At 39.7% G+C, this 23,126-nt stretch overlaps 1 long non-coding RNA gene across 1 annotated transcript in view; it reads right to left on the bottom strand.

Moving 5' to 3' along the window:
- Window positions 1–10,383: 10,383 nt before the first annotated feature.
- LOC137233079 (uncharacterized) overlaps window positions 10,384–23,126 on the bottom strand; it is a 107,656-nt gene continuing 94,913 nt past the window's right edge. The window contains exon 3 of the long non-coding RNA XR_010947284.1: window positions 10,384–10,508. This is a non-coding gene — a long non-coding RNA (uncharacterized lncRNA). The remainder of the gene's footprint in view (window positions 10,509–23,126) is intronic.

Below are 23,126 nucleotides of genomic sequence, written 5' to 3'. Positions count from 1 at the left end.
CTTGGACGTATGCAGCCTTTCTAACCTCTTCATATATATATATATATATATATATATATATATATATATATATATTTTTTTTTTTTTTTTTGTGGTACGCGGGCCTCTCACTGTTGTGGCCTCTCCCGTTGAGGAGCATAGGCTCCGGAGCACAGGCTCAGAAGCCATGGCTCATGGGCCTAGCTGCTCCACGGCATGTGGGATCTTCCCGGGCCAGGGCACGAACCCGTGTCCCCTGCATCAGCAGGCGGACTCTTAACCACTGTGACACCAGGGAAGCCCCTCTTTATATTTTTGATGTTCAACTTCACTATCATAAATTTTACTTTAAGGCTTAAAGTTTCAAAACTGTGTAATCAAGTCCCTCAGCCCTAGAATCCTGGACTTTCTGTTGTTGCCATTTGAGATTCATAGGGGGAGACAATATGACATTGTGCTGAAGTGGCTTGACCTTTGAACCAGAGAGAACTCAGGTTTATTCCTAATTATGTCAGTGTTAATGTGCCTTCTGATAGCCATTAACTCCTCTAAATATGTTCCCTTCCCTGTGAAATGGTGATTAGAATACTTACATCAAAGTAGGTGAGACATTTTATCTAGAGTACATAGCATACTATTTAACACAAAGATGTCACTTAACACATGGTATTTTGAAACCCAGAAGCAGAATGAAGCACTTTATAATCACTTGCTGGAGGTTTCTGGTGTCAAGATGCCCCTGGACATGACAATCTGGGCTATATCATGGTGGTGAGGTTGGTCACTTCTCATTTGAAGTGAACCTTCCCAGCTTCTGTGGAAATGTTCATGCTGCCCACTGAACTGAGAAAATACTGCTTTGGAAAATGGATGAATCAACAGGAAACAGAACAGTTTTAGGTTTGCTTTTAGGAAGAAAGTTACAAGGAATCTCAAACTTTATCTCTAATTACTCCCAGTCACTGACAGACATAACGTGGGAGAACTTGGACGTTCTGTAAGTGGAAAAAAAAATTAGATCTCAGAAACTTAAAAAACATCATAATCCATTCTAGAAGTACACAAAATTAGCTACTGTTCCATTCATTCTGCAACATTAGAAACAGTGAAACATTTTCATCATACTAGGGGATAAGAAACTGGGAAAGACCATAAGGGGTGCCTTGGCCATGCCGTATCCCTATGCCCATGTTCTTCTTACCCCCTACACAAAATTCTGTATTCCACATCTTTAATGGCTGGTTACGCACTTTCTTGTTACCCACTTGTGCAATATGCAGCTTTAACTGACTGGAATTATTTTTTCTTGACAATTGTGTTATCGATGATAGTTTTTCTTTTGTTCTTCCTAACAACTTTGTTGATACCTCTTTTCTCTCTCCCTCCTCCTCTCTCCCACTCTTTCCCTCTCTCTACCTCTCTCTCTTTCTCTTCTGCTGCACAACTCTCTTCTCATCTCCTCCTCTCTTATCTATCAGAGAGGTTTGGATAGATAAGAGAGGTTATAAAAGTGGCTGCTAATTCCTCTAATTCCTCCCCTTCCTGCATCTACATACTTCTGCCGTCACGTAGTGGAGTCAGTTCTCCACCATTTAGGACTGGTCTTGTGACTGTGACTCCTGAGACAGTAGAAACCTGATATAAGCAGAGATTTTAAAAGTGCTTCTGTGACTACTGTTTACCGGAAAACTAGTATTACTCTGCCTCCAAAATCAAACAAAAGTTTATAAAAAAGAATCTATAGACCAGTTCCCCTCAGAAATGTAGACAGAAATCTTTAACCAAATATTAGCAAGCAGAATTCAGAAATACATAAAAAGGATTGCACACCATTACTGTGTGAGGTGAATTTTGGCGATAAGACTGTTTCAAAATTCATTCAATGTAATCACCGTATTAATACACTAAAGAAGAAAAATCACATGATCCTGTAAGTTGATATAGAAAAAGCATCTACCTGATGAAAGATTAACACTAATTCATAATAAAAACTCTCAGAAAATGAGGAATAGAGGAGAATGTTCTCAACTTGATAAGGAACATGTATGAATAATATAATATGTTTAATGGTGAAAGACTGATTGTTTTCCCTTTAAAACTGGGAACAAGACAAGAATGTCTGCTCTCACCACATTTATACAACCTAGTTTTAGACGTTTTAGCCAGTGTAATAACGCAAGAAAAGGAAACGAAAGGCAAAGGAGAAAGAAAGGAATAAAACTGTACTTATCTGCATATAACATGATTATCTACGTAGAAAACTCCCAAAAATCTACCCACAAAAAAGTCTTCTAGAACTAATAAGTGAGTTCAGTGAGTTCAGCAAGGTCACAGGGTAGAAGATAAATATTCAGAAATAAATTATATTTCTATATATTAGCAATGAACAACTGGACTCAAATTAAAAACACAATACAATTTATAATTGCTCAGAAAATGAATTACTTCAGTGTAAATCTAACAAAACATGTACTTGTATGCTTAAAACTATAAAATGCTGATCAAAGAAGTTCTAAACAAATGAAGAATCATACAGTGTTTATAGATTCAAAGACTCAACAAAGATGTTAATTTTCTACAAATTCTTATAGTCAACAAAATTACAATAAAAATTGCAGCAAGATTTTTTTATAGAAAAATAAATATTGTTTTTAAATATATATGGAAAGGCAAAAGAAACAGAATAATTAAAACAATTCTGAAAAGAATAATAAAAATAGAGGAATAAATCTACCTGGCTTCCAGACTTATTATATAACATAGCTACAGTAATAAAGACTGTGGTATTGGCAGAGAGATAGACACATATATCAATGCAATAAAATAGGGAACTCAGAAATAGCCCAACACAAGTACAGCCAACAGCTTTTCTAAAAAAGAGGTGCAAAATTAATTCAGTGTAGGAAGGATAATCTCTTCAACAAATGATGCAACTGGATATCCACAGACCAAAAATAAAACCTTGACCCAAATCCCACAACTGATACAAAAATTAACTCAAAATATATCATACATGTAAACATAAAACCACACTTTTAGTAGGAAACAATCCAGAAAGAAACATAAAATAGAATCTTCAAAACTTAGCCCTTGGTAAAGAGTTCTTATACATTATACCAAAAGAATGATATTTTAAAAAACTTTTTATTGGAGCGTAATTGTTTTACAACGTTGTGTTAGTTTCTGCTGTACAGTGAAGTGAAACAACTATATGTATACGTATATGCCCTCCCTCTTGGACCTCCCTCCCACCCTACCCCCCCAATCCCACCCATCTAGGTATTCTTTTAAGTTGATAAACTTGACATCATCAAAATTAAAAACTTTTGCTCTATAAAAGACCCCGTGAAGAAGATGAAAAGATAAGCTTCATACTGGGAGAATACATTTGCAAACCATGTAACTGACAATGACTAGTATATAGACTACATAAAGAACTCTCAAAACTCAACAGGTTTAAAAAAATCCAAATAGAATATTGACAAAAGACATGAAGAGAGGGACTTCCGTGGTGGCTCAGTGGTTAAGAATCTGCCTGCCAATGCAGGGGACACGGGTTCAAGCCCTGGTCCGGGAAGATCCCACATGCCACGCCACAACTACTGAGCCCACATGCCACAACTACTGAAGCCCACGTGCCTAGAGCCCATGCTCCGCAACAAGAGAGCCACCACAACGAAAAGTCCACGAACTGCAACGAAAAGTAGCCCCCACTCGTGGCAACTAGAGAAAGCCCGTGCTCAGCAATGAAGACCCTACGCAGCCAAAAATAAATAAGTAAAAATAAATAAATAAATAAATAAATAAATATATATATATATATATATATATATATAAAAAGACATAAAGAGACATTTCACCAAAGAAGATATGCAAATGGAAAATAAGCCCATGAAAGGACGTTCAGCACCATTAACCATTAGGAAAATGCAAATTAATACCAAAATAACATATCACTACAGACCTCTCAGACAACACTAAATGCTGTTGAGGATGTGGGGAAACTGGATCACTTATCCATTGTTGGGTGGAATGTAAAATGGTACACTGATGCTGGAAGACATTTTGAAATATTCTTTAAAAATTAAACATGCAAATATCATATGACTTGGCAATTACACTCCTTAGCAAATATCCCAGAGAAATGAGAACTATGTTAGCAAATATCCCAGAGAGATGAAAACTATGTCCACATAAAACCTGTGCACAAAAGTTTACAGCAGCATTATTCAAAATACGCCAAATCTGGAAGCAACCTAGAGGTCTTTCAGCAGGTAAATAGTTAAAATGCAATATCACGAATACTACCCAACAGTAAAAAGGAACTATCTATTGCTACATGCAACAACCTGGATGAATCTCAAGCACAGTTTTAAACTCTGTGATTCCATTTATATAACATTCTTGAAATGACAAAATGATAGAAATGGAAAACAAACCAATGATTGTCACGAGTTAAGGAAGAAGTGGTGGCAGGAGAGCAGTAAGATGTGGCTCCAAAAGGGCAATAAGAGTGATCCTTGTGGTAATGAAGTCCTGTCTTGATCGTGTCAAAGTTGTTATCCTGGTTGTGATATTGTATTATAGTTTTTCAAGATGTTATCTTTGCGGGGGGGGGGGGAACTTGTCCATTGAGACTTGCCCTCTCTTGCTGCTCCTGGTACCTTAGTTCTCTCATCAGGGGAAGTATCCTGGACTAACCTGCTGAATAAAGAATGACATAGGCTGCAGTCACCTCTGTCAACTTGGACAGAAGCTGACCAACTGCCAGATATATGAGTGAAGCTATCCTATGCAACCACTAGCTCACCTGCCGGGTGATGACAAATGCCTGAGGGATCCCAGTAAAGATCAGTCAAGCCAACCTAGTCCTGGAAAACCACCCAGCTGATCCACAGAATACTGAGCTAAATAAACGCTGGTTGTTTGAGGCTCCAAAATTTTGCAATAGTTTTTTATGCTACGTAAAGTATCTAGTATAGAGGTTAAGCAGATTCCCTGGTTTGCCACAGTCTTTTCCAACCAGCCTCCCTCTGGGCTGCATGCCCAGGACTACAGGGAATGGTTCCTGTGTCCAGAAAACTGTGAAACCTCTTGCTGTCTGGGGACAACAGGTCTGATAGCATCATCCTCCTTGGATTCTGGTCACACATGTCTTCTGCCTGTGTCACTCTTAGCTCCCTGCCAGAGGGACGGTCTCTGTTGTCTCCTTTAATTGGAGTTTTTAGGACACTCGTTCCTTTCCCTGAATGCATTCTGAGTCTGAGAAAAACAAAAACTCTCCATCCCTTCTCATGTGGCTCAAAGTCCCCTGTGACCTTGTCTCAGCATCTCTTCACTTTTGGGAAAGTAGAAACAAATTCATGTTGAGATATTGCTTCTCTTTACCATCTACTTTTGAGCAGGATGATGTTGTTACGAAATCATGGCTTTGAAATCAGAGCAGGTTCTGTTCAGATATTGGCCCCACCACTTGTTGTGCTGGGCAAGTCACTTAATCTCTTTGAGATCTATTTGTTCATCTGTAAATTTTAAGGGCAATTGTGTAATACAAAATATAAGAAAGAATCTGAATCTTCACATGATTTATGGTAGGTGCTTAAGAAACGTGAATTCCCTTCCTCAAAACTTTATTTCTCAGTCATGTGCCTATTTAACCACCGAAGATGGAACTACTTAAAACCTCTTTAAGTAGTTAAGGTCTTGGAAACCCTCTCACTGCATTCTCTGTGAGGGTGTTTCTCTTATGGAGGCATTTCATAGTGATAGGATCCATCTACGAGAGATGAGATTATCAGTAATGACCACGGAAGGTCTTTACCCAGAGAAGAGGGGAGCACAGAACATCAGAGCCCCTTTTGCCCAACCCACCATTATTAACTCGGAGAGAATGGCTACAAGAGCTTGGCCAGAGACACAAATGCTCTTTAATTTAAATTAAAATTGGACAGCGGTGAGAGGCCCGCATACAGCTAAAAAAAAAAAAAAAAAAAAAATTGGTAAGAGTTGCCTTGCTTACTCTAGTGTACTCCCTACTGAATAAAGAGGAAAGTGAAGTTGTATCACTGCCTATCACTGCCCCTTGCTAGCAGTAGCTGTGCCCCCATCAGGCCCAGTGACCTGAGCCCTTGCTGTTGAAATGAGATGACAAAAGGGACACAAATCAGTGACTTTTCCTGAAGGTGTGCAGGAAAGGCAAGACCTGCGTTCATCTTCTGGGTGACAGGAAGTGCAAATTAAAAATTAGAGCTGGCACATTCTCCACCACCACACAGGTCAACGCTGCAATCACCAGCGAAAAACAGAACTTCTATTAATATAAAAGGGCAACAGAGACGGTCTAATCTCCATTTAAATTGTATTTGCTGTCTTAGTTTTAGGTTCTTCTAGAAACAATTACTGAGACCACTATTGTGCAAAAATTTACTTAGGACGTGAAGGTAACACTGGTAGGGAGATGAGGAAATGAAGGGAAAGGAAACCCATAAAGGGTGCCATCAGCTACTACAGTGAGCAAGGGAAGCTTAATCACTTCAAAAACATTGTATAATTATTGTGGCCAGGACGCGAGGGAGTTATGGTATTTATACCCACACCTAGAAGCCAATCCCTATAGCAAATCCATCAATAAATCCTCTTGTCTCCATCTTAAAAATACATCCAAAATCTAGCCTCTCCCCTTGTTATCACGCTGGTCCTAGCCACCAGCGTCTCTTGCCTGGATTACTGCAATAGTTTGTTTTTTTGTTTCTTTGTTTGTTTGTTTGTTTTTAATCTGGTTTCTCTGCTTATCTGTCACCCTACCATTTATTCTTCAAAAGTATCCAGAGCATTCTTTCTCAGATTTAAGCCAGATCATGTCACTCTTCTGCTGAACCCCCTCCTATAATTCCCAGAGCCTTCAGAGTCATGGCCAAGATCTTTTTTCTAAATTTAATTTTATTTATTATTTATACAGCAGGTTCTTATTAGTTATTTATTTTATACACATTAGTGTATATATGTCAATCCCAATCTCCCAATTCATCCCAACTCCCCCCCTCCATTTTACCCCTTGGTGTCCATACGTTTGTTCTCTACATCTGTGTCTCCATTTCTGCCTTGCAAACTGGTTCATCTGTACCCTTTTTCTAGATCTTAATGATGCTGCAAGGCCCGGCTTGATCTGGCAGCTTTGCCTCTATAAACTCTTGCCCACCCTTTTTCCCATCATCCCCCTCTAGCCACACCCACTTCCTTGCTGGTCCAAGACTCTTGGATCAAGAACACTCTCCCCTCATTTTCTGTTCACTTGTTTTCTCTGCCTACAATACCTTTTCCCTCACAGTCACATGACTTTCTCTTTTTCTTCTGATTTCTCGTATGTCTTTTAACAAAGAGGTCTTCCTAAGACCACTCAATATGGAATAAAACTCCCAGCCACATCCTTAGTACTCTGGATCCTTCTTTGACTCCTTTATCCTTCTTCCTATTACTTATTAGCTTCTAGCACACCACATATTTAACTATTTTGTTTATCAGACTTCCTGCATTAGAAATAGGGCAGTAACTGTCTCTTTCAGTTTCAGTATTGATCCCCAGCTTTTAGAAATTAGGTGCTTAATAAATATTTGTTGAGTGGATGGATAAACATAAAATACTCTCTATAAATATAAAATATCATAAAAATTTCTGGTTACATTGCAAGACCCCGAGAAATGGAGTGTTACCCCTTTCCTCGCATTCACAGTTCTTGGCCCAGTGTAGAAGCTTAATAAATGTTGGTATTAGGGTTAGAATCAGCAATTGATAAAGTCACCCTGAGCTGAGCTAAACAATTTCTTCAAATGGCTTGGTTCAGTAGTAAGAACATGCAGGGAGGTAAATGGATTATGCTTCCTACTGTGTATTTGCTTTGACAATATGGGGCAACGTGAAGCGGTGTTTATTTTTCTAAATTAACATAAGTAAAGGATACCCTTTGAATGATGATAGTGAGTGTCAAAGTGTTAGGCAGCTTCCATTTGGCTGAATTGTTCTTATCAGTTTTAAATATTGTTCTTATTCTTGCTTTAGTCATAATGTGACTCCTTTTCTAGTCCTGAGCTCTCTCTCAGGAATAGGTCAGTGCATCAAGGATACAGCAGATAATTTCTTGTTTTGGGTAAAAAACACTGACCTGGGCAACTCTCCAAGTGAAGTCAGCCATAACTATGATTTGCTTTTTTTATTTTAAAGGTGTTTTTTTTTTTTATGTGGACCATTTGAATTTTGAATTTGTTACGATATTACTTCTGTTCTATGTTTTGGTTTTTTTTTTTTTTTTGGTCGCGAGGCATGTGGGATCTTAGTTCCCGGCCAGGGATCAAACCCGCAGCCACTGCAGTGGAAGGTGAAGTCTTAACCACTGGACCTCCAGGGAAGTCCCTATGATTTGCTTTAAATCTGTAACCTTTCTTTCTCCAAGAGCGATTTGGGGCAGAAGATAACACCACAGCACATTTCCATTGGGCAGCCCCCCAGCTTCCAAAAAAAGGAGCTGGGGTTTTATTCCGTTATTCAGCTTTTCATCCGCCTAATATGAAAAATCAACTTTTCTCAAACCAGAGAGACGGCTTTTCAGATGCAATGTTATTGTTTTCTCTCTTGAGAGAAGGAACTAGATTGTCAACTTAACTAAGCATCAGATGTTTATTACTAGATCATAAAGGAAAAGTGTATTAGGAATCTGTGCTTTGGCATTAGGCTGCTATAAAATAACTCTAATTAGGGTTGTGAAAAATGATGCTTTGGGGAAAAAGTATTTGGTCTATAGTAGCTTCCCAAAAGGTCAACCCCAGTGCTTTCATTTAGACTCTGAAACCAAAATTACTGCCTTTACTGTTGATGGAAAAACAAAAAAGTGTGATGTAGAGAAAACACCTCTGTGCTGGGAGTCAGAAAGTCTGAATCCTGTTGCAGCCTCAGCACTAAGGAAGCCACACACACATCTCCACAGGAGGGCGAGGACCAGCTTCGGACTGACTTTAGTTCTAACTCTATAAACCTGAGAAATAGAGTCAGGCCTCTGTGCTCCAGACATATTTGAGATTCCTCTTGCAGGGACTTAAATATCATGCAATACATCCTAATCTGCCTGTGATCTGATCACCTGCAGCTGTGGTGCGGCCATCGGAAGGAAGAGATTTTGTCTCATTCATCTTTGTATCACCACTACTTCGCTTAATGAAGAATTTAGCAGATAATAGATGCTTTTCATACACTCATCAAACTCTTCTTCTTGTCCCTGGGTTTTGGCCAGTTGCAGGAGGACTGTGACAGCCACCGGCTGACTGAGGCTGAGGATGAACACTTCCTCAGGCTTGGGCTGACCTCTCTCTGTGTGTTTGGGCTTCTCACAGGTTTGTCTGCACCATCCCACAAACAAGCCCTATTCTTTGTCTGAGGAGGTGTTTTTGGGGTGACCATGGGCCTCCTCATCACTTTTGGTCCATCCACTAGACTTTGGGCGTGTACCTAAAACTCAAGATACCTTGGGATGAGGGCTTCTTAGCTTGAGACTCCAGGCCTTGGTGTGAGGAGGAGAAGCAGCTACAGGTTCAGGGCCTCCAGCCTATGGGTCAAGGAAGCTCCCTAAAGCCAGCTTTATGGTGTCCCTTCCCCTAGGGGCTGTACTGAGTAGTCCCCAGGTCTCAACTCGGACTTGCAGGCAGGGCTTCCCGCTCTTGCATGTGTACACACCACTGCATGTGCTTTCGCATGTGTCTTGCAATATGTGTAGACCTCCCTGGGCACAGTGGGACTCAAGGGAGTGTGCTGGTTATTGTGCGTTCGGCTTCAGAGCTCCCTGCCCTGGAATCTGCAGGAGCTGGCTCTACCTCTGCAGTGTGCTCGTCTAGCCCCGCTGTAGCAGACCTACCCCTGACTCAGGCCTTCTTAGGCCTGGAAGCTTCTCTGTGGTGTGTTACCAAGACAACATGGCACCCTAGCAATTTTACAGCCAGCTCCACGATGGGATAACATCCTTGCTTGTGTGCTGGTGTGACTCAGCACATAATTCAGCAAAGATGCCTGATGTTCATGAAGATGAACTACCTTCCTCTTTAGTCTTGTTCAAGGAGACACTGATTCCCAGGATAATGCCAGTGTCCTTCTATCACTGCACCCACCTATGAGACAGACCTTTGGAGACGTCACTTCCAAACAGACCTAATGCAATGGCTGTTGACCCTGGGCATTCCTGCCATCCTCAGACAGTGTGAAATAAGGGTGGATGGGGAGTTTGGTGCCCTCACTAGGGAGGAGAAAGTGCAAAGAAACAGCCACCCTCAGAAACACGACCTCAGGTATAGAACATTGCCTTGCCTCATCCCCTTTGTCTGAAGCAAGCTAGGGCATTTACGGGGCATTCAACAAACATTAGCGCTCACCTCATGGTACATGATGATATGTCAATGACAGAGAGCAATGCAAACCACCATGGAAGCTCAAGTGGAGAAGAAACTGGATCAGTGCAGGCTCGGGAGGGAGTCAGGACCAGCAGGAAGCACCTGCCAAGACAGTGACATGAGAACTGAGTCCTAAAGCCTGAGTAGAGTGTTCAGGAGGAGAAGGGCATTTTACACACGGAGGGTGGTACAGTTTACTAAGCTCCTGCTGTATTCCGGGTCACCCAATAATTCCTGCGCAAAAAGTCAAATAATAGATTGCACTTTGTACAGTATGGTGTGAGGAGTGTCACTCCCCTTGTTACAGATTCGGTTTCCCCATTTGGCTGGCAGAACAACTGCCCTCCTTATCCTTCTGGCTTAGTGGGATGCCCTAGAAGGGCCTGAGACGGTGACTCTCATCAAAAGACTTATGGAGAGGGTGCACTTAGGTAAAATATGTGAAGAAGTAAAGGTAGCACAATGGGGCAGGGGTAGGATGTGGTCTCCATGGAAGATGCACTTCAGCCTGATCCCGTTGGGCGCGCTGGAGTACAAACTACTGCAGAGTCAGGCTCACATGGAGGCAAAGGGGCTGGCATTTTGCACCCTACGTCAGTCAATCACTGATCAAGTTCTGACTCAAGGAGGAAGTATCTTATAAAGTAAGGTAGCACCTTTTAGAGCAAAGGTAATACTTTAGAGAAAGGAGCGCTCGTGGGATGCTAACAGTTGGCGGTCTCAGTAGCTATAGAAAGGGGGTTCCTGCTGGCGAAGCGGATGTGGATGGGGCACTGACAGCATTCATGAACACTTTCTACCCCAGGAAGACACAGAAAAGAGTGGGAGGTGTCCAGTTGCCCCATTAAATCAGCCAGACTCACTCATCTACACACCTGCATCTGCCCCCTAGGAAAGGAGTGGAAACATTAGCCCAATTGGAAACAATGGTCAAAACTTGCATCTTGGGCTTCCCTGGTGGCGCAGTGGTTGGGAGTCCGCCTGCTGATGCAGGGGACACGGGTTCGTGCCCTGGTCCGGGAGGATCCTGCGTGCCGCGGAGGGGCTGGGCCCATGAGCCATGGCCGCTGAGCCTGCGCGTCCGGAGCCTGTGCTCCGCAACGGGAGAGGCCACAACAGTGAGAGGCCCGCATACAGCAAAAAAAAAACAAAAAAACTTGCATCTTGGCAGTCTATTTTCTTTCTATTCTTTTTCTCCTGTTCCTGCCAATGTTTTGCCTTTTTGATCCCAAGCTTGGTTCTCATTTCTGAAGCAAATCTAAGTTTACTCCTCCAGGCAATGGCCGGGCTGGTTCCTCAAGCTTCCAGGGCCCCATGGGTAGAGACTGGCTGCCTCAACCTCAGGCCCTCAAAACCTCATCCCCTGTCCCGGCTACTAATCATGGGATCCCTCTGCATTCTTTCTCCCAGGCAGAAGAGACAGACCAGATGACTCACCTGAAAGTTTACAAGTAGAATTTCTTAGAAAATTCTTTGCTGTCATGCCTGTAAATTAGTATTTTTATGGTCTTTTATTTCGTGGACACCAAAACTGAAAGTATTGTTTTTACATGAAAAAGTAAAACTATTTTTAGCTCGCAGAGGGAACAGGATGATATATGCTGCAGTTGTCAACTGTCTTTTAAAGTGTATGTAGCACACTGGAACTCATAAATATTTAAAAGAACTAAATAATTATCTAAAGCTCCCCAGTCTGTTTTTTAAAATGATAATTTCCACAGGGAGCAAGGGAGCATTTGTTCTTTGTCAACTGTCCAGACAGAATTATCATCTTTGAAAACTTGTCCCTCCTGTTTGTTGCTATTTTTGTCATTTTTGACTCACTACCCAGGCCCCCTTATTCGTCTCCCCACTGGTTTCAATGCCACAAATTTGGCATGTGTGCAAAATACTTCCATCACTGCCTCTCCAGGTAGAGGCTCTGACCATCCTGGGAAGCTGCTTGAGACCAGTCATAAACAGAGGTCAAGAGATACACTGAGTATAGGCTGCCTCTTCCTGAATTGTCAGGGGGTCTCCTGGGCAAGGAAGCGTGATAGATAATGACTCAGCCATCTGGGACATTCTTAGAACATGTCTATAGAATAAGAGGTTTTCCTGAATGGGAAAGAATAAGAATACAGTAAAACAGAAATAGCAGAGAAATTGTAATTCTGTCTTGGCCATTCACTAATTGTGTAACTTTAACGTACTTATGACAAAGCAAGCCTTTATAATAGTTATCTTGCAGGTTTATTGTGAGAATTAAGATAATGCGTTAAGAATTAGGTAAAAAAACAGCGCCCAGTACCAGACACCTATTAGAAGCTCAATAATTGGGAATGATTATAATTTAATCTTATTATTATCCACTCTTTTAAGTAACGTAACATTTAAAATTATTTCAGGAAGAAATTCTTTTAAATATACCTTACATAGTGTTACCATCCTCAGTACAGTGAATATTTTTTTTAAACGCTGCATTTCCTTGATGTCAACATTATTAACATGAGTTACAATTTAGGTCTGGTATGACCCTCAGGCTTACTGAAATATGTAGAGATGACTGTCCTACACTAACTGTTGTTGGACTGCAATGCATACTATTTTGGTCTGTATCTATGTTTCCTGTCTTCTCTATTTCCATGTTATTTCTCAGGCATGTGTTTGCTTATAGCAAACTCTCCTCTTGAATTTCTGCTTCCAAGCTGATATGCATTTATAAAACAGATCTCCAAGCTTGGCAGAATTGCAAATATTCAGGGTTTCTGTTCTTGGGAATAGGGAAGACACTATATCATATAAGTACTACCAATAAAAACACCTAGAAAAAATTGGATGAACTCTAAAGAATGCATAGCAGGACTCTATAAGGGAAATATCGAGGGACCTAAAGTGAAGAAGAATCTGAAATCAGACAAGAGTAGGCACTGAGGTTTCCGCTATTTTGGGGGTAACTGAAATCCTAATAACTGAGAATTAGAGTTTTAACATCCAGATATGGTTAGGAGAAAAGGACAGGCAAATACTAATATCCCCATATAAGCCTGGGATGCTAAAAATGCCTCATCGTCCTGTGGTATATGATAGACTAGGATTTTTTTAATGGCACCTCAGACATAAAGGAAAGGAAAAAAATCTATTTTGCTGTGAATTCTGAAAAAGGGAAAAGAAAAAATACTCTAAGAATTTATAAACATAATTCTCTGCTCATAAGGGTTTAAGTTTGAAATTTGCAATGTCTGCATAGTCCAAGAAACCCAAGGTAATACATTTAGACAAAAGGTGGTTCTAGGTTGGTAATACTTCAGGAGGGTCAGGCAAAGGCAGTTACCTTAGCCTGGATTCCTTAGAAAGCAGAGCGTGTGGCAAAGGACCTATAGGCTACTATTGTTTTAGGGTCAGTGAGAGAAAAGGGAGTCAGGCTGGGAGCAAAGCAAAGCTGCCAATCTGAGGATGGGCTGTGGGGTCAGCCCCTGAGAAGTGTGACTGCTTTCTTGATGCCTCGGGGACTGTCCTGTAAGTAACGAGATAACTACATCTCGCCAATCTTTCCAGAAGAAGCAAGGGGATGGCTCCATTTCCTGGTTTCGATATTTCATTTGTCAAACATGTGCCCCATGAGGCATTAACGATCCCAACGTCCCAGCGCTTGCTGAGCCAGGTTTTTAAGGTTCCAAACCCTGACATCAAAAGGGAAGCCCTGGGCAAGAGGCAAAAGGCAACGGGTGTGATCATGAGGCAAAGTGATGTGGGTTGTGTCTACACGAGGTCAGTAGGAGCCCAGGGAGAGATGATGACCATAGTAACAGTGAGAATAACAGGCGGTTTAGGCTGAGAGACTCTGAAGTGGAGCCTAAGTAGTGTCTTATATGCCAGGCTATGCATAATCACCACAGATGAAATCCCTTTGACAATGCACTTGCAATACAAAATTACAAAACACACAATGAAGCAAAACATCATAATCAAAGCAGAATAAAACCCAAGGAAATTTATATGGCAAATAATCAGAGGCATGTCTAAAATCACTACATATCTATATATCTATATATATATACAATGGAATACTATGCAGCCATAAAAAAGAATGAAATAATGCCATTTGCAGCAACATGGATGGAGCTGGAGATGATCATACTAAGTGCAGTAAGTTAGACAGAGAAAGACAAATACCATATGATATTGCTTATATGTGGAATCTAAAATATGACCCCAATGGACATATCTACAAAACAGAAATAGACTCACAGACATAGAGAACAGACTTGTGGCTGGCAAGCGGGAGGGGGAGTGGGGGAGGGATGGATTGGGAGTATGGAATTAGCAGATGCAAAATAGTATATAAAGGATGGATAAACAACACAGTCCTACTGTATAGCACAGGGAACTATATTCAATATCCTATAACAAACCATAATGGAAAATAATATGAAAAAGAATATAGATATACCTATAACTGAATCACTTTACTGTACAGCAGAAGTTAACACAACATTGTAAATCAACTATACTTCAATAAAATAAAATTTTTAAAAATCACTATATATGGTGAAAGGAAGAGAAACAATCCTAAAATCAAACTTCCAAATACTTTATGTATGTACTACCCCCTCCATCTTAATGTACTCCTTTTGTCCTTAACTGTGGGCTGGGCTTTGTGACTTGCTTCAAAAAAGCACAGGGTGGAAAGGGGTGGAAAAGTAACTTTACAGTGGAGAAACATGGCAAGCATCTCCTTGGTCATTTGATCAAAGTTAACATCATCATTGGTAAGTCAGGTCAGTAGGATGTACTCTTGATGTGATGTGATGAGAATGGCTCTCTAACTCAGTTATCCCCCTCCCCAAAGCCCAGAACCCCTATTCCACCTTGAGAAAACCATCAGACAAACCCAAAATAAGGAATATTCTAAAAATATAAATATAAAATAACTAGTAGTCTTCAAAACTGTCATAGTGATCAAAAGCTGTCACTAGTCTAGAGGAGCCCAAGGAAATATAATGACTAAGTACAGTGTGGTCTCCTGAATGGGATCCTGGAACAGCAGATGGATACTGAGTAGAAAACTTGCGAAACTCAAATGAAGTGTGGAGTTTACTTAACAGTAATATACCAACTTTGATTCCTTAGTTGTGACAAATATACTATGAGTGGAAAAATATCACGATACATGGCATTGGGTAGTGTCTTCAGAAGATAACTGATTAATAGTGGGCTTAAATTAGCCCTAGGATAAAGGCTGGACTCACCATAACAAAGCTTGAAAGAAGTCTGGAAATGAATATACTGCCCCAGAACAAAGTTCAACAGTATTTAAAGGAATACAGTGAATTCCAACACCCCCAAAAATATGAAATTTAGAATGGCCAGAACTCAGTAACAAACTACTGGGCACAAAAAAGCAGCAATATATGCCCATACCTAGGGCAAAACTTCAGTCAGTAGAAACAGACCCAGAAATGACTGAGAGTATAGAAGCAGAATATAAGTACTAATAAAACAACTATTACAGATCAGCATGATATGTTCAAGAAGATAAGAAGAGCACAAAATAATGAGTAAAGATTAGATGAAATGAACTAATTCATGGAAAAGTGCAATTTATTAAAGTGAATATAAAAGCTGATGAAAAATATAATAGTCTTCTGATTAGTAAAGAAAATTAATCTGTGATTAAAAAAAAAAGCTTCCCACAAAATATGCCTGGTACTGGTGATTTCACTAGTTAATTTTACTAAATATATAAGGAAGAAGCAAAAACCAATCTAATGGATGCACTTCCAGTAGAGAGACAAGTAAGAAATATTTTTCAGATATTTGTATGAGGTCTTCATGAACTTGATTACCAAAGCTTTCAAAGGCATTAATGAAAAGGAAAATTTTCTTTTGTAAACACAGATTCAAAGAATACTAAAAACATTAGCTACTGGTAGCCAAAAAAATTGTATATTAACTTATATCTATATCCTTATCCATATTTATATCTTATCTGGGGATACATCATGACCACTTTAAAAATATTTCAGGGATGAAAGTTTGGTTTAGCATCCAAAAATATGTCAAGGTAAGTTTCTATATTAGCAAAATAAATGAAAAATATTATATGACTACTCAAGAGATGCAGAAAAAGTGTTACAAAAGTCAACATCCATTTATGATAGAAAGCTCTTAGGAAGCTAGAAATAGAAGGAAACTGATAAAGTATATTTAAAAAATGACAATTATGAAGAGAAACTTTAGATGTAATGGACATTGTATAAAATATTTCTTTTAATATCAGAGAAAAAAAAGGTTTCCATACCCACCCACACCATTTTTATTCATTTTTGGTCTATTGGACAAGTGAACAAAAAAGAAAGTGAAAGTATATGCAAGATGTCTTATACACTTACAGTAATTAAAGACATTGTATTATTAGCAGCAGGTAGGAAAATAGACCCTGTGAACAGAATGACAGTACAGAAATAGACTTACATGTATATGACCATTTGATTTTTTTTTTTACATCTTTATTGGATTATAATTGCTTTACAATGTTGTGTTAGTTTCTGCTGTACAACAAAGTGAATCAGCTATATGTATATACATATCCCCTCTCTCTTGAGCCTCCCTCCCACCCTCCCCATCCCACCCCTCTAGGTCATCATAAAGCACCGAGCTGAGCTCCCTGTGCTATACAGCAGCTTCCCACTAGCTATCTATTTTATACATGGTAGTGTATATATGTCAATACGACTCTCTCAATTCATCCCAGCCTCCCCTTCCCACCCCTGTGTCCACAGTTCCATTCTCTACATCTGGTCTCTATTCCTGCCCTGCCACTAGGTTCATCAGTACCATTTTTCTAGATTCCATGTATATGTGTTAATATATGGTATTTGTTTTTCTCTTTCTGACTTACTTCACCCTGTATTACAGACTCTAGGTCCATCCACATCACTACAAATGACTCGATTTCATTCCTTTTTTATGGCTGAGTAATATTCCATTGTATTTATGTACCACATCTTCTTTATCCATTCATCTGTCAATGGACATTTAGGTTGCTTCCATGTCCTGGCCATTGTAAATAGTGCTGCAATGAACATTGGGGTACATGCATCTTTTTGAATTATGGTTTTCTCAGGGTATATGCCCAGTATATGACCACTTGATTTTTGACAGTGGCAGTATTCAAGAACAATGGAGGAAAGGACAGTTTTCAATAATGGTGCTTGGAAAATCCATGTGGCTAGAAAAAGTCTTGGTCCCTATTTCATAACTCACAAATAATAAATTTCCAGTGGATTTTAGCTCTAAATGTAAAAAGTAAAAACTAAATTTGGGGGAATATAATACAGAACAATATATTCATAACCTTGTATGTGAACAGAGTTTTAAATGAACCTAAAAAAGTCCAACCACAGAGAAAAATTGGACTACCTTTATCTGTCAACTTTTGTTCATCATGTTATTCCAGTAAAACAATTAAAAAATAAGCCACAGGAATTCCCTGGGGGTCCAGCGGTTAGGGCTTAGTGCTTTAACTGCTGTGGCCTGGGTTCAAGCCCTGGTTAGAGAACTAAGATCCCACAAGCTGCGTGGCACGGCCAAAAAAAAAAAAAGTAAGCCACAAAGTGAAAAAATATATTTGCAGTATACATACACAAAAAAGGGCTCCTTTCAAGATATATAAGGAATACTTTCAAGTCAGTAAAAAAGCTTAACTTAAAATCAATTACAATCAATAAGACAATCTAATAAAAATTTACAAGAAATTTAAAAAGGTACTTCACCAAATGGGCAGTAACTATATGAACTTATATTAGTATCAGTAAAGTGGAAAATAAATCAATAATGAGATATCACTTCACTTTCACCAAAATGTCTAAAAATAAAAGTTTTGATAATTTAAGTTTGATGAGAACGTGGACCAACAGCATCCTTTTCAATACTGAGAATTTGCTTCAAACATTTTGGAAAACATGGTGGCATTATCAACTAAATTTGAACATGACGTATAATCTGGCAATGTCTAGCGGAAATACACTAGTGCATGTAAGAATACTTATAGTGTTATTAATTATAATAGCCACAAACTAGTAACCAAATATACACTCATTCTAAACGATAAATCAATGGAACACTATACAACAATAAAAATGTTAAAACCACAAGTACATGTTAAAAGATACATGAATCCAACGTTATGAGCCACATAACACAAACTTAAAAGATTACTTACAGGATCATTCTACTTATGGGAATTTAAAAATAGAAAAACTAATATGCAGTATTAGAAACCATGGTACTTGTAAACTTTGGAGAAGAGAGAGAGGAATGTTTGGGAGGGAATGTGAGGACAGCTTTCCGATTCTCCATATTCTATTCCTTGGACTATTTAGTTAATAATAATATACTGAACTTCATATACATTTTTATGCATTTTTCTCTGTATATTTCTATATTGATACAGTGTAATTTTTAAAAGGATGTTTGATACAGTTTAGAAACTGGAACTAGTGTAAATCCCCTTCTGTATGTTAGTGATGAATCAATTTATGGTGTAGAGCTGATATGGAATAATCTCCAGTCATTTAAACTATGGTGATACTGGAAATTCCCTGGCAGTCCAGTGGTTAGGACTCAGCTGTTTCATTGCCAAGGGCCCAGGTTCAATCCTTGGTAGGGGAACTAAGATGGCATCGCCAAAAAAACCCCAGAAAAACAAAAAACAGAAACAAAAAAAAAAACACTGTGATATTAAGATAAGATATTGAGGTGGAACATAAGAAAAGATATAAAATATTTAGAATGTGATTCCTCACTCTCCCCGCAAAACATTTAAAATCATGACCCGTTTTCAAATTACTCTTGGTTAAATAAAGGTAACTTCCTTGACCACCTCAAGTAGCCTCACTGGTTCGAAAACTCAGGAATTCCCAGGGTGGAATCTGAAACCAGCCCCATACACAGAGGGTAGGGAGGGACCTAAGAAAGAGGCCACTCCAGCTAAGTAGGCGGCATTTTTAACAAGCATAGGAACTCACTTAGGAGGCTGGGCTTGGGCAGCCCCAAGAGGAGTATGGGGTTCAGTCAACAACAAGTAACTCTCTCAAGGCTGTGTCCTCAAAAAACCACAAGAACTGGGGTGGGCCGAATATACCTTCCAAGGATGGAGGGAGGGGTGAGGACACTCTGATGACCCAAGTCCCCTCTTGGGTCAACCAGCGGTCTTCTCCTCTCCATGATCTCCTCCAACAGCCTCTTCAGAAATTGCTTAGTTATGTAAGTCAGCTCAGAAATACATATTTTTCCTTGTTTTCAGTAAAGTGCTTATGGAATTAACTAATGACCTTTTTAGACAGAAAAGTTCCCCTTTCTTTATTTCACCTGGGAAAATGGTGTTTGTTGCAGAATAACTATATTTTGCAACTTTCTTGTGATTTAAGATACTTTAAAACCTTCATTTATGTATCTGATTTTATAACACTGGACAAAGCATAGCCCTAACAGAGGGAATGATCTAATGGTTGACTCTTGTAATATTATAGAAATAAACCTTTGCTCACAAACTGATTATCAGTATTTACTGCTCCAGTCCCATTTCGTTTCAGTGGAGATCTTGGATATTTTGCTTATATATACTATTAAGAGGAGAAAGCAAGTTGCAGAAAAATATATAATATAATCATATTTACAAAAATAAAATTATATAGATAGATCTACACTTTCATGTGTGTGAGTACAAACATGCAGTGCAATCCATCCAGATCCTGGTTTAGGCCAGTGGGCAGTACTACTTAGAGATTAGATGGAGGACGAAGGAGAGGTTAAGTAACGTTTATTCCCTGGGCTCCCTTCCTGTTGCTCTGTGATTTGGAAGAGCAGTGTTCCTCCACTACCAAAGGCTACATATAATAGCTCTCTTTTCCTTCTGGTAATAACACCCTCCCCTTCAAGGTTACCCAATGACAGAGAACCTGTTATGATAAAAAAACCAATCTTGAGCCCCAAAGAGATTTAGAAAGATGTTATATTTGTAGAGCAACAGACAAGAAACTTCCCTCATCAATTTCCCATTGTTGTGTGATCACAGCCACTTCACAGCTATGATGATAGTGTTGAAGGAAAGATAGAAGTGGGCCACTGCATGCTCTCTATGAAATGTGCAATATAAAGAAACAAGAGTTTAGGGCTTCCCTGGTGGCGCAGTGGTTGAGAGTCCGCCTGCCGATGCAGGGGACACGGGTTCGTGCCCCGGTCCGGGAGGATCCCACATGCCGCAGAGCGGCTGGGCCGGTAGGCCATGGCCACTGGGCCTGCGCGTCCGGAGCCTGTGCTCTGCAATGGGAGAGGCCACAACAGTGAGAGGCCCGCCTACCGCAAAAAAAAAAGAAAAGAAACAAGAGTTTAAATAGAGGCTGAAAGTGATTTCTGTGTTGACCTTAGTGAGAATTATTCAATGCAGATGAGTAAAGGTTTAGAAATGTTCTGTGGGTCATTTTTGAGAGATTATGGAAGACAGAGAGGAAAGGAGAGGATTAGTATGTGCATATTTGTAGGTAGCAATTGACCTGTGGTTCCCAAGAGTCAGGCTAACTTGAGTCTTTCCAAAGAGAAGGAAGGCAGAAAACATGAATCACTAAGGGAAGGCATTCCCTATAACTTTGAACCCCAATGTTTGCATTTCTGAGATCACAGAGCCACAGAATGAGAACAAACTGACAAGCAAAGGGATGGATGAAAAGAAAAACACAAGATCAGTGGGAAATGGAGCAAAATCTATATTTTCTTTCCTTTTCCCATGAATGTTCTGTCTCATATAAGGAGTGGATCTTAAAGTCAGACCTGTTTTACTTCTTAGTAAGGAGCAATGGTATATGTTTTGCTTCTTGTTTAAATTTTCTATGTTTATTAACGGCTTCCATGAGTGTTGCCCTGGGCCATTTGTTGCCAGGAGTCCTGGGGTGAGGGTCAGGGAGGCTGGTGAGGCAGGCCCACAGCTCCCGAGGGAATCTGCCAGAGACCCACTCTCTGTCCTGGTCTCCCAGCGGCTGCAGGTGGGTTGAGCAGTGGCTGAGGCGGTTATGCATCACTAACCATTTTTCTTGGTATTTCAGATTGATTTCAATGTTGTGTTACTCTAAATATTGCCTCCTAGCCCGAGGCTTCCCAGGGAGAATGGATCAAATTGCCTGTGAGGTTGCAGCATTCAGGGGGTTACGGCCTGCCAATCACTGAGCGATGAGAGATCCAGACGTTTCTTTGTGGGACTGCCAAGATCTGTCTTGGGATGCAGAGAGAAGAGAACCAGAAAGCCAAACTCTAATCCTTTCTCTAGAGAATTCTATCATGCTTTTCCTCTTCCATTATTCAAATACAAATTAAAAAAAAAATTAAATAACTTTTTCTCACATTTTAAAAGTATAGCATGTTGATCATAGAAAATTGAGAAAATCCAGGTTTATATGAAAAAATAACTATAGCCCATAAACCTAACACCCAGATTCACTGTTCATGTATTAACATATTTCTTTTCAGGTTTTTAATCTATTTACACATACATGTATTCATATTTATATTTAAACCTGCTACTATTTATCTGAGATATAAGCTAAGACTATTTAAAGAACCCAGGCTTTCTTTCTTCTCTGTTTTTATCTCATATGTACGTACGTGTGTGTGCTTCTGACTTATTCATGACTCTGTTATTTTATCCTTGTGAATTTTTAGCTGCCGCTGACACAGTTGCCTATTTATCACTTTTTTCTAGCTGCCCCAGACCTTGCTATTATTTATTTACTTAACTTCCAAAATTTTCTAAAAATCCTTACAGAAAACTATGTACTTTGAAAATAAAATCAACCCCACTTTTAAAACCTTCCTCCCTGACCTTCCTATTTGGTCTCAGTTCTGGCGGAATCATTCTCAGCTTGAGGTCATAAGCCTCCAGGTATCATTGCTATCAGTTCCGGTGGATCTCTGGTCCTTGTGCAGGAACTTGGAGCTGCCCATGACACCACCCCTTTGTGGTACTCACACACATCCTGACTAAGCTTCTTATAATTCCCTTACCCTGTTTCACGATCCAAATGACACTATCACTCACCTTATTACCAAATTAGAAATTCTGAGACATCTAAGACTCCCCTCTCACCTTTATTCCTAATACGCAATCCCAGATCGTCTAATTCTAACTCCTGAATCACTGTGAATTAATCTCTTCCTATCCTTCCCCTTGGATATCACTCTGGTTTAGACTCTGCTCATCCCTCTCCTAAATTACAACGGAAGTCTACTCCTTGGATGGCTTCCCTCTGGCCCAGCCCTCCTCTCTTGTAGCCTCCATATGGCTTCTTTCAAAACACAACTTGGCTCCAGGCTCATTGTCTCCGGAGCCTCTAACTCCACCATTTACAAATCCTCAACAACTTGCTCTCTCTTAGGCTTTCTTTCAACCTGCACCCCATAGGTGACTGAGAAGCAGACTAAAGTTAGAGTCCTTAACATGTGGTCTCCAGATCTGAAGTATCAGCATCACCTAGGAACTGCTAAGAGATGAAAATTTCCAGGCCCCAACCAACACCTTTGTTGGGTGTTTCTAGGTGTGACCTAGAAATTTACGTTTTTAACAAAATCATTTATTAGCTTCCTACTCAAAACCTCCAGAGGATATTTATTGTTCATAGAATAAATCATAATTCCTGTACTTTTTTTACTCATAGCCTTCTGGAAACTGACTCCAAACATTTTTTT

Source organism: Pseudorca crassidens, chromosome 10, assembly GCF_039906515.1.
Source record: "Pseudorca crassidens isolate mPseCra1 chromosome 10, mPseCra1.hap1, whole genome shotgun sequence".
Lineage (NCBI taxonomy): Eukaryota > Metazoa > Chordata > Mammalia > Artiodactyla > Delphinidae > Pseudorca > Pseudorca crassidens.
Note: the sequence above shows the minus strand (reverse complement) of the source record. Positions and strands in the feature narration are given on the sequence as shown.